Raw genomic sequence first — 17,132 nt, forward strand, 5'->3', positions numbered from 1 at the left:
CTATACTTTGTCTCTGTGTCTTATTTCTTTCCTCAGTCTCCTGTCCCACCTGACGAGAAACACCCACAGGTGTGGAGGTGCTGGCCCCCTTCAACAGACTAAGAGTATATATTGGTCTTAGGGTGAGGGGGCTTATCACAAGCTTGGAATGTTTATGTGTGTGGAGAAGTTTATGGTGGGGTTGGACTCTTTCTGAGAGGAGAGGAGTTTATCTTGGGATAGACATCTTTCCAGCCTGGAGTGGGGTTATCTTGGGGCTAGTATCTGTGGATGAGCCTGGTTCTGTGTATCAGCTGCAGGCATGTTTTAAGGAAAACCTTCTGTGCAAGTTCCCTTATCTGAGTATGCCCCAAAAAGATAAGGGGTGTGCTCACTGAAGCCCACTGGACCTCATTTCCTTATTTGTGTTTGTAGCTTGATCTTCCAAGCTGCTCTTTTTGTTAGAAAAGAATTCTTCTGAGGCCTTGTCCTAACTATCTGCCTAACTTGTTCCTTCCTCTCTCCTCTCTCACAGGCATATGTTGGTGTCTCTCCATTTACTTGGGATTCCTCTTACATCATTTCACAGTATTTTCTTTGTAAAGGTCTTATACATTTTTTTTTGAGATGGACTCTCACTTTTGTCACCCAGACTGGAGTACAATGGCATGATCTTGGCTCACTGCAACCTCTGCCTCCCAGGTTCACGCGATTCTCCTGCCTCAGCTTCTCCAGTAACTGGGATTATAGGTATGCAACACCACACCTGGCTAATTTTTGTATTTTTAGTAGAGACAGGGTTTCTCCAAGTTGGCCAGGCTGGTCTTGAACCCCTGACCTCAGGTGATCCACCCACCCCAGCCTCCCAAAGTGCTGGAATTACAGTCATGAGCCACTGTGCCCGGCCAGGTCTTATACATTCTTTAACAGATTAATTCCTAGATATTTACTAGATTTGTCTTCATTATAAATGGTGTTTTATTTTCTATTACTTTTTCCTTGTTGGTTATTACTAATATAAAGAAATGCTACTGATTTTTGTATGTTGATCTTATATCTGGCAACATTTAATTTCACTGCTTCCAGCCCTAGAAATACTGTGTCTCAAAGTTCCCATTAAGTGCAATATCTGCTGTTAAACAGACTTCAGATAGATGTTATTAATTAAAATAAATTCCGATGTATTTCTAGTTATATTGTCATATATATCATGTCTCAAAAGATCTGTAATTTACAAAATACATTTTCTGCATCTATAGAAAAGTTCATTGGACTTTTCTTAGTTTCTCAATTTACTGTCATTATTGTGATGAATGATGTTGAGAAATTTTCCTTTTTTTTCATTTAAAATTTTTGTTTTCCTTTTCATTTTTTAAATTTTCTATTGAGGCATAACTTCACATACTAACAGGCACAAATCTTAAGAATACAGGTCAATAAATGTTCACATATTCATACGCCCTTGTAACCACCACCATGCCCAAGATAGAAAACATTTCTAGTACTCCACCAAGCACTCTTATTTCCTCTGCCAGTAGTTAGCACTTCCCCCTAAAATGCTTGCCATTTTGAATTTCATGTACATAAAATCACATATTTATTATTGTGTGTTTGGTGTCTTTTACTGAATATTTTAGGTAGAGTTTAGTGACTCCTTGTGCTACCCTCTGCCCCACTCTGGGTGGCCCAGTGAGCTTCTGCCATTTCCCAATATAAAGTTTCTTTTTGGACAGCAGTTCATTCATTCAAGTATTTCTTAAGCATCTCCTGTGTGACAGGCTGTCTCCTGGCTGTGTAGGATTCAATAAAACAAAACAAAAGCTTTGCCCTTATACAGCTTACATTCCAATAGGGAGTTAGAAAAGCATAAGTCTGAAATCTTCAATGTGAGTAATGAAATAAATCATCAAGACTGCTGAGTGGGTTGAGCTGGGATTAGACATGATGAATGTATAAAATCAGAAAGATGCTATGACCTTCTCCAGCAGCGCTCAGAAGCCTGGGAAGAGATAAAGTCGGCAATAGAGGGTTGGAAATTAAAATGAGGAAAAAAAAAAAAAAAACAGCAACTCTTTGGCTTGATTTTCCAGCAATATATTCTAATCTCTAGAGGTTATTGCCACAACTGCTCTGCTCAATTTTAACACAATATAGCAATGCCCAGACTAATCCAGTGGTCAGCGTTTTGGCACAAACAGAAACTAGGAAATGAAAAAGATTTTAATGAGGCCTCTAAGCTTTAGGAAAAAATGGGTGTTATCCAGCCTTTGCCATCCCTAGCATCTCACTCAGATAAGAGCATGTAAAATTAGACAACAGATTCGGAGAATGAAGATGCACAGAGACCATCAGAAAGTGACGGCTAACAGGAAGAGAAGAGAAAGTAGATGAATACCTTGCAAGGCAAATGGAGCTAAGAAATACAGGAGTTGGGGAGCACAGACTTTAACTCTTAAGGGGTGAGCATCCTGATTCAGGCTCCTTGTGAACATTTCCAAATTATTACATGGTGCAAAAACTTGACATGATAGAGCGCGGAAAAGAAGAGTTATTTATATTTAGTCTACTTCATTTATGAACTCAAGGACAGACGTGATGTTGCCCTCTAGAGAGAATTCTCTGCCCCACCCCCTACTGCCAATGATATTTTTAAGTTGTCATAATTGGAGAAAAAAACTTAAATTATTATGAATATAAACCACATGATCAGTAGTTCTTAACTTTTAGAGTCTTAGGCCCTCTCCCTAGAAAAAGAAGTCATTTATTTACACATAAAGAAAATTTTGCGCACAATTACAGGACTCTGATGCCTAGCTTTGAACTTCAGCCTGCAATCTCTGACTTATATATAATACTCTCATTTACTAGTGATACAAAAAATAATAAATACTGTTACTATTCTTATTCCACTTTGCCAAAGTTAGTGAATCTTCCATGATACCCTCTCAGTTATACTTCTTAATAACAATGAGCTTAAAACCCATGTTTATAAATACAGTGTAATCCTGGTTAATCTTCCCCAGCTCCACTTCATTGCTGAGTAATTTATGCAAGGCTATATTTATTCTATATTTATTCATCTGTTCAGCGCACCACCCTGTGGCCTCACCCACCTGGAGACACCCTGGCCTGATCTCAGCTTCTTCCCATCCTCAGGCCTGTGGACCCAGGTCACAGCATGCCTCCTGCCCAGGTGCACCTGACTGCTGAATCCCTACTTTCCACCTCTACCCAAATTCCCCTACAGTTTTCCTAATTCCAATTTCTTTATTAAATGTAAGAATAATGTCCTCCTTTATGGAGAGGTACTGTGACATCATCTCTGCCCAGAGTGTACTTGAACAGCAGCCCTGATTGTCCAGGAGAGTTTCCAGGACTCGACAGTCACTGAAAAGCTCTCCACGCAGCTTTTAGATGACTTAATATCTGCATATTATAGCTCATGTCTCTGCTCTAATGGGAGCCTCTCGGGCTCTGCTCAGAGCCCATCTGCTTGCACAACACACAGAATCCTAAGAAATTCATGAATTTTTTGTTGACAAAGATTAAAAGCAAAATGAAGAAAGCTGGTGTATATGGGGATATGAGTAACACTACATTGCCTGTGTGTGTGTGTGTGCACGCATGTATGCCATCTTTGAAATCCAGGGCGCATTTCACACATATAGTATATCTCAATATAATGGCCATATTTCACACGCTCAATAGCCACTGTGGACAATGGTCACATATTGGATGGCACATCTTTAGAAAGTTAATCACACAAAGGCCTTATATATAAGGGCTCTTAGAGGAATTACTCCATCAAGAAGTGAATCTAGGAAGAAAAAATGGATATAAGAAGTAAATGTAGAGTGATGTCACTTAAGAGAGTGGAGTAGGAGAAAACAGCCTTCACCCCCAAACAACAAAACAAATATAGACAGTTATCCACAAACCAAAATAGCCCTGGGAGGGCTCAAAAGCCCATTACCCAGCACTTTGGGAGGCCAAGGTGGGTGGATCACAAGGTCAAGAGATCAAGATCATCCTGGTCAACATGGTGAAACCCCATCTCTACTAAAAATAGAAAATTAGCTGGGCATGGTGGTGCATGCCTGTAGTCCCAGCTACTCGGGAAGCTGAGGCAGGAGAATCGCTGAACACGGGAGGTGGAGGTTGCAGTGAGCCAAGATCGCACCACTGCACTCCAGCCTGGGGGATAAAGCGAGACTCTATCTCAAAAAAAATAAAATAAAATAAAGCCCATTAAAGAATCTGCAGCAACACAATAGAGAAAAAACAAACAAACAAACAAACAAAATAGAATACGTACACAGAAAGGATTGCTTGTGAGACTGGCAGAACAGAGATGCCAGAAAATGGTTAGAAACAAAGAAGAAAGGCAGAGGCTACTGGCATCAGCCATATGGTAGAAGCCATCCTGTCCTCAACAGCCTGCTTCTCGGGGTATAACAGCATCTTCTGCCCTGATGTTAACCACAGCCATTACCACTGGCAATATGAAAGAGGAAGAAACTCTTGGGTTTTCCCTGCCCAAGAAAAATATGCTGTTGTGTGCCTTCAAGGCAAAGCCACCATCCCCCCTCTTGGGTGTGACCCTGACACATAAGCCTCAGCTGCCTCATAAGTGACTACACTCCAGACACCAGGCTCTGTGGCTGCACCTCACCCACTCATGTGTCAGACACCAGAGACATAGCCATAGAACAAGCTTACATCCCAGAGCCCAGAATCAAGGTCTCTCTGCACATGTACGTGCCCATCCTCCAGGCACCAGCTCAGCTGCCATAGAGAACTAGGCCCTGCCCTGACCCCGGAGCCACTGTAACTCTGACCATGTCTATGCTCCCATTCTTGGCTGACACTTCACAAGCGCTCACATCTCATATGTTACCAATGCAGCAGCAGGGGTGCCTTCTCCCAGGCACCAGCAGACCCCACAGCCATAGTTCCTCCACACATGTCCAAGCTTCAGATCTCAGCTCTAAAGGCTACTCCAGGGTACCATTCATCAATACTGATGCTGCTGCCAGTGCAAATCGGCCCGCAAGCTGGACCCAGTACCAAAAGAGAACTCCTCTCCACAACTTCCCCAGTTGGAGAAAAAAAGTTGAGAGGATCTTAGCAGCTATTACCAGTGAAACCCCTGACAATCTTCACCACCACTGCAGACATCCACACTGTTGGCCACTTGCAATCTTCAGCAACATCAACACCTGAGCTTACAGAGCTGCACAGGGACCACACAACAGTGGCACCCTCGCTGGTGTCAGAACTGCTACACAGCATCCAGGAAGTGCCTTCACACCTCCAAGGAGAAGAAGATCTTTCCACATTGAAACTAGCCCATAAAGTCTGAAAGGGATTGATCTTAACAAATGTGCAGAATTCAACATAAGGCAGCAAGAAACATGAAAAGCCAAGAATACATATCACCACATATTAGTCCACTTGCATTGCTATAATGGAATACATGAGGCTGGATAGCTTATATACAAAGAGGATTATTTTGGCTTATGGTTCTTCAGACTGTACAAGAAGCATGGCACCAGCACCTGTTTCTGGTGAGGCCTCGGGAGGCTATTACTCATGGCAGAAAGCAAAGGGGGAGCAGATATATTACTTGGCAATAGGGGGAGTAAGAGAAAGATGGAGGTCTCATACTCTTTTAAACCACCAGGTCTCATATGAACTAATAGAGCAAGAACCCGCTCATTATATCATAGGGTAGGCACCAAGTCATTCATGAGGGATCTGCCCCCATGGTGTAAAACCTCTCCCAAGGCCCCACCTCCAACATGGTGAATTACATTTCAAAATAAGATTTGGAGGGGACAAATATCCAAAATATATTATTCCTCTCTGGTCCCCCAGATCTCATCATGTCTTGCTCATATTGCAGAATACAATCCGTTTCCAGTAGTCTCCCAAAGTCTTAACTTGTTCCAAACATCAACTCAAAAGTCTCATCTCAGAGTCAAGGCAAATTCCTTAGAGTTATGAGGCTGTGTGATCAAAAATAAGTTATTTACTTCCAAGATACAATGATAGTACAAGCATCGGGTAAACATTCCCTTTCCAAAAGGGAGAAATCTTCCAAAAGAAAGTGACAACAGGTACCATGCAAGTCCAAAACCCAACAGGGCAGACATTAAACCTTAAAGCTCCAAAATAATCTCCCTTGACTCCATGTTCCACATCCTGAGCACATTGGTGCAAGAGGTAGGCCCTCCAAGCCCCGGATAGCTCCATCACCGTGGCTTTGTTGGGTACAGGTCACGTGGCTCTGCTTTCATGGGTTGCAGTAGAATGTCTGCAGCTTTTCCAGGCTGAGAGTGTATACTGCTGGTGGCTCTACCATTCTGGGGGTCTGGAGGGTGTTAGCCCAGTTTGCACAGTTCTACTAGGTAGTCCTCTAGTGGAGACTCTGTATGGGGGCTCCAATCCCACATTTCTTCTCATCATTGCCTTAGTAGAGGCTCTCTGTAGGGGCTCTGCCCTTGTGACAGGTTTCTACCGGGCACCCAGGATTCCCCATACATCTTCTGAAATATAGGTGGAAGCTGCCAAGTCTCCATAACTCTTGCATTATGCACACCTGCAGATCTAATACCATGTGGAAGCCCCAAGGCTTATGACTTGCACTCTTTGGAGTGGCAAGCTGTATCTGGGGCTGTTTGAGCCAAGGCTGGAATCTGTGCTGCAAGTATGCGGGGAGCAGCATTGCAAGGTAAGACAGCACAGGGCAATTGTGCCCTGGGCCTGACCCCTAAAACCCGTCTGTCCTTTCAGGCCTCTGGGCTTGTGATGGGAGGGGTGGCCTGGAAGATTTCTGAAATGCCTTTTCCCCATTTTACTGAATATTAGCACTTGACTCCTTTTTAGTCATGCTAATCTCTCTAGAAGAGTTTGTTCCCCAGCCTGCATGGATCCTTCTCTTTTGGATTCCTCTCCTGAAGATGGTCTTTCCTTCTCTACCATATGAGCAGGCTGAGGATTTTTGCTCCCATATCTGACTGTAGGTTGTTAGAAGTAGCCATGCCACTTCTGGAATGCTTTGCTGCTTAGAAACTTTTTCTGCCAGATATCCTAGGTCATCACTCTTAAGTTTAGCCATCCATAAAGTCCTAGGACATGAATAAAATGCAGTTAAGTTATTTGCTAGGGAGTAACAAGGGTGAATTTTGCTCCAGTCCTCAGTAAGTTTCTCATTTCCATCTGAGACCTTGTCAGCCTAGCCTTTACGGTCCATACTTCTGTCTGCATTTTGGTCACAACCACTTAACCAGTCTCTAATAAGTTCCAAAGTTTCCTGTATCTTCCTGTCTTCTTCTGAGCCCTCCAAACTCCTTCATTCTCTGCCTGTTACCCAGTTCCAAAGCCACTTGCACATTTTCAGGTATCTTTATAGCAATACCTCACTACCCAGTACTAATGTTTCTGTATTAGTCCATTTTGCATTGTTATAAAGGAATGTCTGAGGCTAGGTAATTTATAAAGAAAAGAAGTTTATTTTGGTTTATGGTTCTGTAGACTGTACAAGAAGCATGACATCAGCATCTGCTTCTGGTGAGGCCTCAGGAAGCTATTACTCATGGTAGAAGGTAAAGGGGCATGTCACATGGTGAGAGGAAGCAAGAGATTGTGGGGAGGTCCCAGACTCTTTAACAACCAGATATCACATGAACTAATAGAGCAAGAACTTACTCTATAGTTCTTTACTCATTACTGTGGGAAGGCCACCAAGCCATTCATGAGTGATCTCTCCCTGTGATCCAAATACCTCCGGGCCCCACCTTGAAAATTGGAGATTACATTTTAACATAAGATTTAGAGGAGACAAATATCCGAAGTATGCCACGCCATAAAACAAACAAAAAACCAATAATCTCCCAGTAGCTGACCCAAAAGAAATGGAGATATATAAATTGCCTGACAAAGAATTCAAAATAATTGTTATAAGGAAGCTCAAAGAATTTCAATAAAAATACAGAAAAATAATTCAATTAAATCAGAGAAACATAAATGAACAAAATAGATCAAAATCATATATAAAATAAATAGAGATTGAAATCATATGCAAAAATAAAAATTATGGAGTTAAGAATTTGGTGAATGTAATGCGAAGCGCAACAGAGAGCATCAACAGCAGAATTAATAAAGCAAAAGAAGAATCTGTGAATTCAAAGATAGGTTATATGAAAGTATAAGTCAGAGGAGAAAAAAGAAAAAACTTTAAAAATGAAGAAAGCTTAAAGAATGTATGGGGCAGCATCAGGAGAACAAATATTTAAATTATGGATGACCAAGAAGCAGAAGAGAACAACAACAACAACAACAACAACAAAAACCAGAAAGCTTATCTAAAAAAATAAAAGCTTCCTGGGGCATAAGGGGCACCAAAGAAAATAAATAAACAAATAAATAAAAGTTAGAAATTTCCCAAATCTGGGGAAAGATATAAATATTGAGGTATAGGGAAGTCAAAAGTCTCCAATCAAATTCAATCCAAATAAGACTGCACCAAGCCATATTATGATCAAACTGTCAAAAATCCAAGACAAAGAGAGGATCCTGAAAGCAGTAAGAAAAAAGAAGCATATCACATATAAGAGGGCTCTAACAAGGCTGGCAGTGGATTTCTCAGAAGAAACCTTGGCCGGGCGCGGTGGCTCAAGCCTGTAATCCCAGCACTTTGGGAGGCCGAGACGGGTGGATCACGAGGTCAGGAGATCGAGACCATCCTGGCTAATACGGTGAAACCCCGTCTCTACTAAAAATACAAAAACTAGCTGGGCGAGGTGGCGGGCGCCTGTAGTCCCAGCTACTCGGGAGGCTGAGGCAGGAGAATGGTGTAAACCTGGGAGGCGGAGCTTGCAGTGAGCTGAGATCCGGCCACTGCACTCCAGTCCGGGAGACAGAGCGAGACTCCGCCTCAAAAAAAAAAGAAACCTTACAGGCCAGGAGAGAGTGGGATGACATAGTCAACATGCTGAAGGGAAAAATTCCCTGCAAACCAATAATACTTTACCTGACAAAGCTGTCCTTTAGGAAATGATAAAGACTTCCCAGAAAAGAAAAGCTGAGTGAGTTTGTCACCACTGGACATACCTTACAAGAAATGCTAAAGGGAATTCTTTAACCTGAAAGAAAAGGATGTTAACAAGTAACATGAAAACATATAAAAGTATAAAATTCACTGGTAAAAGTAAGTACAGTCAAATTCACAATACCCTAATACTGAAATGGTAGTGTGCAAATCCCTTATACCTTTAGTATGAAGGTTAAGGCTGGGCATGGAGGCTCACGCCTGTAATCCCAGCACTTTGGGAGGCCAAGGTGGGTGGATCGCCTGAGGTCAGGAGTTTGAGACCAGCCTGGACAACCTGGTGAAACCCCATCTCTACTAAAAATACAAAAATTAGCTGCATTTAGTGGCACACACTTGTATCCCAGCTACTCAGGAGGCTGAGGCAGGAATCACTTGAACCCAGGAGGTGGAGGTTGCAGTGAGCCAAGATCATGCCATTGCACTCCAGCCTGGGTGACAAGAGTGAAACTCCATCTCAAAAAAAAAGCAGGGGAGGGGGGTGAAAAGACCAAACTATTAAAAAGAGTAACAACTACAACGATTTGTTAAGGGATACACAATATAAAAAGATGTAAATTATTACACAAACATATAAAATGTAGTTGGAGGGGCACTGGAGTAAAAGCGTAGAGGTTTTTGTGATCAAGGTTAAGTTGTTATCAGCTTAAAATAGCCCATTGTAACTATTTGATGTTTTATGTAAGCCTATGGTAACCACAAAGCAAAAATCTATAGTAGATACAGAAAAGATAAAAAGTAAAGAATCAAAGCATGCCACTAGAGAAAACCATCTAATCACAAAGGAAAACAGCAAGTGAGCAAGAAAGGAAGAAAGGATCTACAAAATAAACAGTAAACAATGAGCAAAATTACAGTAGTAAGTCCTTACCTATTAATAATTACCTTGAATGTCAATGGATTAAATTCTCTAATAAAAAAAGTGGCTGAATTGATTTAAAAAAAGGAAAAAAAACAGACTCAACTACATGCTACCTACAAGAGACTCACTTTGCCTTTAAGAACACACATAAATTGAAAGTGGAGGGATGAAAAAAGATATTTCATACAAATGGAAACCAAAAGAGAGCAGAGATAGCTATATTTACATCAGATAAAATAGACTTTAATTCAGGAGAACATTGACTACATAAAAAAAGAGACTAAGTTAAAACCTATAAAAAGAGACAAAGGTCATTATATAATGATAAAGGAGTCAATTCATCAAGATGATAAAATAATTACAAATATATATACCCTCAACCTCAGAGCATCTAAATATATAATGCAAATATTAATAGACCTGAAGAGAGACATAGACTGCAATACAATAACAGTAAGGGAACTTAATACCTCCACTTTCAACAATGGACAGATCATCCAGACAGAAAGTCAATACAGAAATATTGAACTTGAGCTACACTTTAGACAAATGGACCTAATAGACATATACAGAACATTCTACACAACATAAGCAGAATATATTCTCAAGAGCACAGAGAACCTTCTACAAGATAGATTATATGTTAGGCCACAAAACAAGTGTTAACAAATTTAAGAAAACTGAAATCACATCAGGTATCTTTTCCAATCACAATGGCATGAAATTGGAAATCAATAGGAGGAATTTTGAAAATTTACAAGTATGTGGAAATTAAACAACATGCTCCTAAACAACTAGTGATTGAAGAAGAAATTACAAGGAAAATTTAAAAATATTTTGAAACAAATAAAAGTGGAAACACAACATGCCAAAACATATGAGATGTAGCAAAAGCAGTTCTAAGATGGAAGTTTATAGCAATAAATGCCTACATCAAAAAAGGAGGATCTTAAATAGACAACCTACCATCATACCTCCACAAACTAGAAAAAGAGAACAAATTAAGGTTCAAATTAGCACAAGAAAGGAAATAATAAAGATCAGAGCAGAAATAAATGAAATGTACTAGAAAAACAGTAGAAAAGATCAAAGAAACTAGGAGTTGATGTTTTGAAAAGAGCAAAATCAACAGAGCTTTAGTTAGACTAAAAAAAGAGAAGACCCAAATAAACAAAAGCAGAAATGAAAGATGAAACATTACAACTGATACCACAGAATATAAAGGTTCATAAGAGCCGGCTATGAACAATGATGTGCCAACAAATTGGATCAACTAGAAGAAATGGATGAACTCCTAGATATATATAACCTAGGAAGACTAAATCATGAAGAAATAGAAAATCTGAACAGAGCATAAAAAGTGAGAATATTGAATCAGTAATAAAAAGTCTCCCATCAAAGAAAAGCCTCATAACCTGATCCTTCACTGCTGAATTCTACCAAACAGTTAAAGTACTAATACCAACCCTTCCCAAGTGCTCCAAAAACTTGCAGAGGAAGGAATACTTCCACATTTATTGAATAAGGCCAGCATTACCCTGATACTAAAGTCAGACAAGGACACTGCAAGAAAAAAATGTATTACAGAAATTCCAGGAGGGTGAGTGAGTGCTGTGCTTTCATGGGCCTCTTCTTTATGAGGCAAAGTGTGTAAAGGTTGCCATAAAGGACAAACAAGTGAAATACTTTTTACATTACAGTGGTTGGAATAAAAATTGGGATGAGTGGGTTCCAGAGAGCAGAGTACCCAAATACGTGGACACCAATTTGCAGAAACAGCGAGAACTTCAAAAAGCCAGTCAGGAGCAGTATGCAGAGGGGAATATGAGAGGGGCTGCCCCAGGAAAGAAGACATCTGGTCTGCAACAGAAAAATGTTGAAGTGAAAACAAAAAAGAACAAACAGAAAACACCTGGAAATGGAGATGGTGGCAGTACCAGTGAGACCCCTCAGCCTCCTCAGAAGGAAAGGGCCCAGGTAGATCCTACTGTTGAAAATGAGGAAACATTCATGAACAGAGTTGAAGTTAAAGATTCCTGAAGAGCTAAAACTGTGGCTTGTTGATGACTGGGACTTAATTACCAGGCAAAAACAGCTCTTTTATCTTCCTGCCAAGAAGAATGTGGATTCCATTCTTGAGGATTACGCAAATTACAAGAAATCTCGTGGAAACACAGATAATAAGGAGTATGCAGTTAATGAAGTTGTGGCAGGGACAAAAGAATACTTCAACGTAATGTTGGGCAGCCAGCTACTCTACAAATTTGAGAGACCACAGTATGCCGAAATTCTTGCAGATCATCCTGATGCACCCATGTCCCAGGTGTATGGAGCACCATATCTCCTCAGATTATTTGTACGAATTGGAGCAATGTTGGCCTATACATCTCTGGATGAGAAGAGCCTTGCTTTATTACTCAATTATCTTCACGATTTCCTAAAGTACCTGGCAAAGAATTCTGAAACTTTGTTTAATGCCAGAGATTATGAAGTGGCTCCTCCTGAGTACCATCGGAAAGCTGTGTGAGAGGCACTCTCACTCCCTTATGTTTGGATCTCCGTAAACACATTTTTGTTCTTAGTCTATCTCTTGTACAAATGATGGGCTTTGAAGATGTTCGTGTATAACAATTGATGTTTGTTTTCTGTTTGATTTTTAAACAGAGAAAATAAAAGGGGTAATAGGTCCTTTTTTCTTTTTTTTTTTCTTTTTTCATTTCAAATTTGCTGCCAGTGTTTTCAATGATGGACAACAGAGGGATATGCTGTAGAGTGTTTTATTACCTAGTTGACAAAGCTGCTTTTGAATGCTGGTGGTTCTATTCCTTTGACACTACATACTTTTATAATACGTGTTAATGCTATATGACAAAATGCTCTGATTCCTAGGGCCAAAGGTTCAATTCAGTGTATATAACTGACCACACTCATCCATTTGTGCTCCTTTTTTTTTTTTTTTTTTTTTTTTTTGAGACGGAGTCTCGCGCTGTCACCCAGGCTGGAGTGCTGTGGCCGGATCTCAGCTCACTGCAAGCTCCGCCTCCGGGTTCACGCCATTCTCCTGCCTCAGCCTCCCGAGTAGCTGGGACTACAGGCGCCGCCACCTCGCCCGGCTAGTTTTTTGTAGTTTTTAGTAGAGACGGGGTTTCACCGTGTTAGTCAGGATGGTCTCGATCTCCTGACCTCGTGATCCGCCCGTCTCGGCCTCCCAAAGTGCTAGGATTACAGGCTTGAGCCACCGCGCCCGGCCTTTTTTTTTTTTCAATGGTGCTTAAAGAGCCCATCATTTGCAAGTCATCCATGTTGTTACTTAGGCATTTTATCTTTGCTCAAATTGTTGAAGAATGGTGGCTTGTTTCATGGTTTTTGTATTTGTGTCTAATGCACGTTTTAACATGATAGACGCAATGCATTGTGTAGTTAGTTTTCTGGAAAAGTCAATCTTTTAGGAATTGTTTTTCAGATCTTCAATAAATTTTTTCTTTAAATTTCAAAAATATATATATATATATTACAGGCCAATATCCCTGATGAATATAGATGTAAAAATCCTCAACAAAATACTAGCAAACTGAATTCAACAGCACATTAAAAGGATCACTCATCATTATCAAATGATCTTTATCTCAGGGATACAAGGATGGTTCAATGTACACAAACCAATAAAAGTAACATATCACATTAACAGAATGAAGGACAAAAACCATATGATCATCTTAATAGATGCAGAAAAGGCATTTGACATAATTGAATATCCTTTCAAGGTAAAAACTCTCGACAAATTAGGCCTAGAAGGAATGTACCTCAATACAATGAAGGTCATATTTGACAAGTCCACAACTAATGTCATACTGAATGGTGAAAAGTTTAAGGCTTTTTCTCTAAGATCAGGAACAAGAGAAGGACGTTCACTCTCACTACTTCTAATCAGCACAGAACTGGAAATCCTAATCAGAGCAACAGGTAAAAGAAAGAAATAAAACGCATCCAAATGAAAAGGAAGAAGTTAAATTGTCTCTGTTTGTAGAGGACATGATCTTATATGTATAGTAAACTCCTAAAGATTCCATCCAAAAGCTGTTAGAACTGATAAATGAATTCAGTAAAATCGCAGGATACAAAAACCAACATACAAAAATCAGTAACGTTTCTTTTTTTTTTTTTTTTTTTTTTTTTTTGAGGCGGAGTCTCGCTCTGTCGCCCGGACTGGAGTACAGTGGCCAGATCTCAGCTCACTGCAAGCTCCGCCTCCTGGGTTTCCGCCATTCTCCTGCCTCAGCCTCCCAAGCAGCTGGGACTACAGGCGCCCACCACCTCGCCCGGCTAGTTTTTGTATTTTTAGTAGAGACGGGGTTTCACCGTATTAGCCAGGATGGTCTCGATCTCCTGACCTCGTGATCCGCCCGTCTCGGCCTCCCAAAGTGCTGGGATTACAGGCTTGAGCCACCGCGCCCGGCCAAAAATCAGTAACGTTTCTATACACTAACAATGAGCTATGTGAAAAAGAAATTTTAAAAATCCCATTCACAATAGCTATAAAAAGTAAAAAAAACACTTAGGAATAAATGTAACCAATGAAGTGACAGATCTGAACACTGAAAACTACAAAATACCCATGACATAAACTGAAGAAGACACAAAAAAATGGAACAATCTCTCCTGTTCATAGATTGAAGGAATTAAAATTATTAAAATGTTCATCCCACTCAAAGCAACCTACATATTCAACGCAATCCCTACCAAAATTTCAACAACACTTTCACATTCACAGAAAAAATAATCTTGAAATTCCCACAAAAGATCTGAATAGCTAAAGCATTTTTGAACAAAACGGAAAAACAAAAACAAAGCTGTAGGCATCATAGCATGAGTAGGACAGTAACATCCAAGGTGTGGAGTAATCCCAGGATGGAGAAATGTTTCCAACACAAATGTAGGTCAACTTCAGCTTGCCTCTGGCAAATGGGAGCCACAGCTGTAGCTCAAAGTGTCCAGTGCAATTCTATCACATCTTGCTTACTCACTAGCTTGGCAGAATCAACTATTCGGTGCATTTTGAGTAGCGGTTGTGAGTTGTGTTTTCCATTTGTGTTTTGTGTGGGTGTCAAGGGTAGTATGGGGGTTAGTATAGGCCCTTGCTACCCAGAGGTGATTTATAGACCATCAGTACCTGCCTCAACTCCAAGGATATGAATAGGTTACAAATTCAGAATCTGGAGAATCGCCTCGACCCTACCAAATTATAATCTGTATTTAAATAAAATCTCCATATGCACCTTAAAGTTGGAGAAGCTTTAAGTTTCTTAGAACTGTTAAGTTTAAAGAGAGAGAAGATAGCTATGTAGTGGGCAGAGTAGGATCAGTTCCTAATTTCTAGTTGAAATATCCTTGTCTCAGATTCTCCATTAATTTAGAGATACCATTTCATCCCTTAGGAGTAAAGGCTACAACATCTTTTTTACCCTCAACTCACTTGATTAGCAGCCTTAATTATTTAAACTATGGCCAGACATATAAATAAAAAAATAAACAAACAAAAAACAGGTTGGGCGCGGTGGCTCATGCCTATAATCCCAGAACTTTGGGAGGTCGAGGTGGGATGATCACCTGAGGTCAGGAGTTCGACACCAGCTTGACCAACATGGAGAAACCCCGTCTCTACTAAAAGTACAAAATTAGACAGGCATGGTGGTGCATGCCTGTAATCCCAGCTACTCAGGAGGCTGAGGCAGGAGAATCGCTTGAACCCAGGAGATGGAGGTTGCAGTGAGCCAAGATAGCGCCACTGCTTTCCAGCCTGGGCAACAAGAGGGAAACTCTGTCTCAAAAAACAAACAAATGAAACACTCCAGGCATGGATGCCTTAACAGCTACATATATATCACAGAATCTGTGATTTACACATTAGCAAGATCTCAAACCTTTATGATTCCAGTAAACTTAGGGCTACAGATCCCTGACCACAAAGGATTGGAAGCAGCAAAGTAGGGCAAAGGGAAAGAAGTAAAATATGGAGTTGGGGTGAAGTTTACAATGAGAATTGATGGTAGAAAGAATAGCTTTGACATTTTCATAGTTACTTAGATTTATAAATCTGTGCACACATCAAAACAATCACTCAGGTCTTAGAGAAATTGTACTCAACCCTGCCTGCATGTTAGAATCACCTACTTTTCTCAAGCCTCAATCTCAGAGATTCTGATCTAATTGGTTTGGAGTGGGATCCAGGCACAGGTGTTTTATTAACGCTTCCCAGGTGATTCTCAGTGGTTTAGGGTCAGTCATCATAGGGCCCAGAGGCCTAAACACCTGAGTAGCCTCTAAATAGGCTCTTTACAGCTTGCTATAATCATTGACAATCAAAGACCCCAGGGTTGGTTAGGATGACCTTGCTTACAGGATTTTCTTTTAAGAGGAAAACATTCTATATATTAGAGGTGATTTTGACAGAAAATAAGATAGCCTGGAACTAAATGATACATAAACATCAATATAAGTCCTGTGTCATAGTTGGAGAAATCTAGAGGGCACTGGTGTGTTGAATCAGACACCCCCTATCTCTCCCTCTTGACCCTCCCTCCATGTAGCCCAACACTTACCATGCCCATGAATCACCTGGGGCTCTTGTTCCAATACAGATTCTGACTCACTAGGCCTTAGGGGAGGCTCCAGATTCTATCATTTTTATGAGCTCCAGATGATGCTATTGCAGCTGGTCCAGGGACCACACTTTGAGTCAAGGTCATCCTGATGGCCCCTCAACCCCTTCTTTGGAACCCAAACAAGAAGAATGGCTTTCATGAATTCCACTGGGGTCCTTGATCCAGAACCACTGTGCCCAAAACTGTAGGCTTTCCTGAACTAACATCATATATTTTGTCCATCTCTTTTCTTAACGATTCCCTCCTCCCACTAGGCAATGTTATGGGAGGATTGGGGCCTACTGAGTTAGTAACAGGCTTAGAGAGCAGGCAGTTTGGCCCATTCATTACAAAACTATGGCTCTGAGGCCAAGTTAGCAAAGGATTGGCCTAGTTCACAGGTGACCGTAGTAAAAGCGAAACTAGATCTAAATCAGGACGTGAACGCATCCATTAAGGATTCTGTCAAAATGATTGCTTCCTGTAGCTTTCTGTGTGAAACATAGGGAAATCAGACTAATAAAGACTCAGAAAGGAA

General features: G+C 40.6%; 1 pseudogene across 1 annotated transcript; it reads left to right on the forward strand.

The window, feature by feature from the left end:
- The first annotated feature begins 11,747 nt into the window (after positions 1-11,747).
- LOC117071451 lies at positions 11,748-12,920 on the forward strand (annotated as a pseudogene). Its single transcript, XR_004432303.1, has one exon. The product of XR_004432303.1 is annotated as a mortality factor 4-like protein 1 (transcript).
- The last annotated feature ends 4,212 nt before the right edge of the window (positions 12,921-17,132 follow it).

This window comes from Trachypithecus francoisi, unplaced genomic scaffold (genome assembly GCF_009764315.1).
Source record: "Trachypithecus francoisi isolate TF-2019V2 unplaced genomic scaffold, Tfra_2.0 Lachesis_group3, whole genome shotgun sequence".
Lineage (NCBI taxonomy): Eukaryota > Metazoa > Chordata > Mammalia > Primates > Cercopithecidae > Trachypithecus > Trachypithecus francoisi.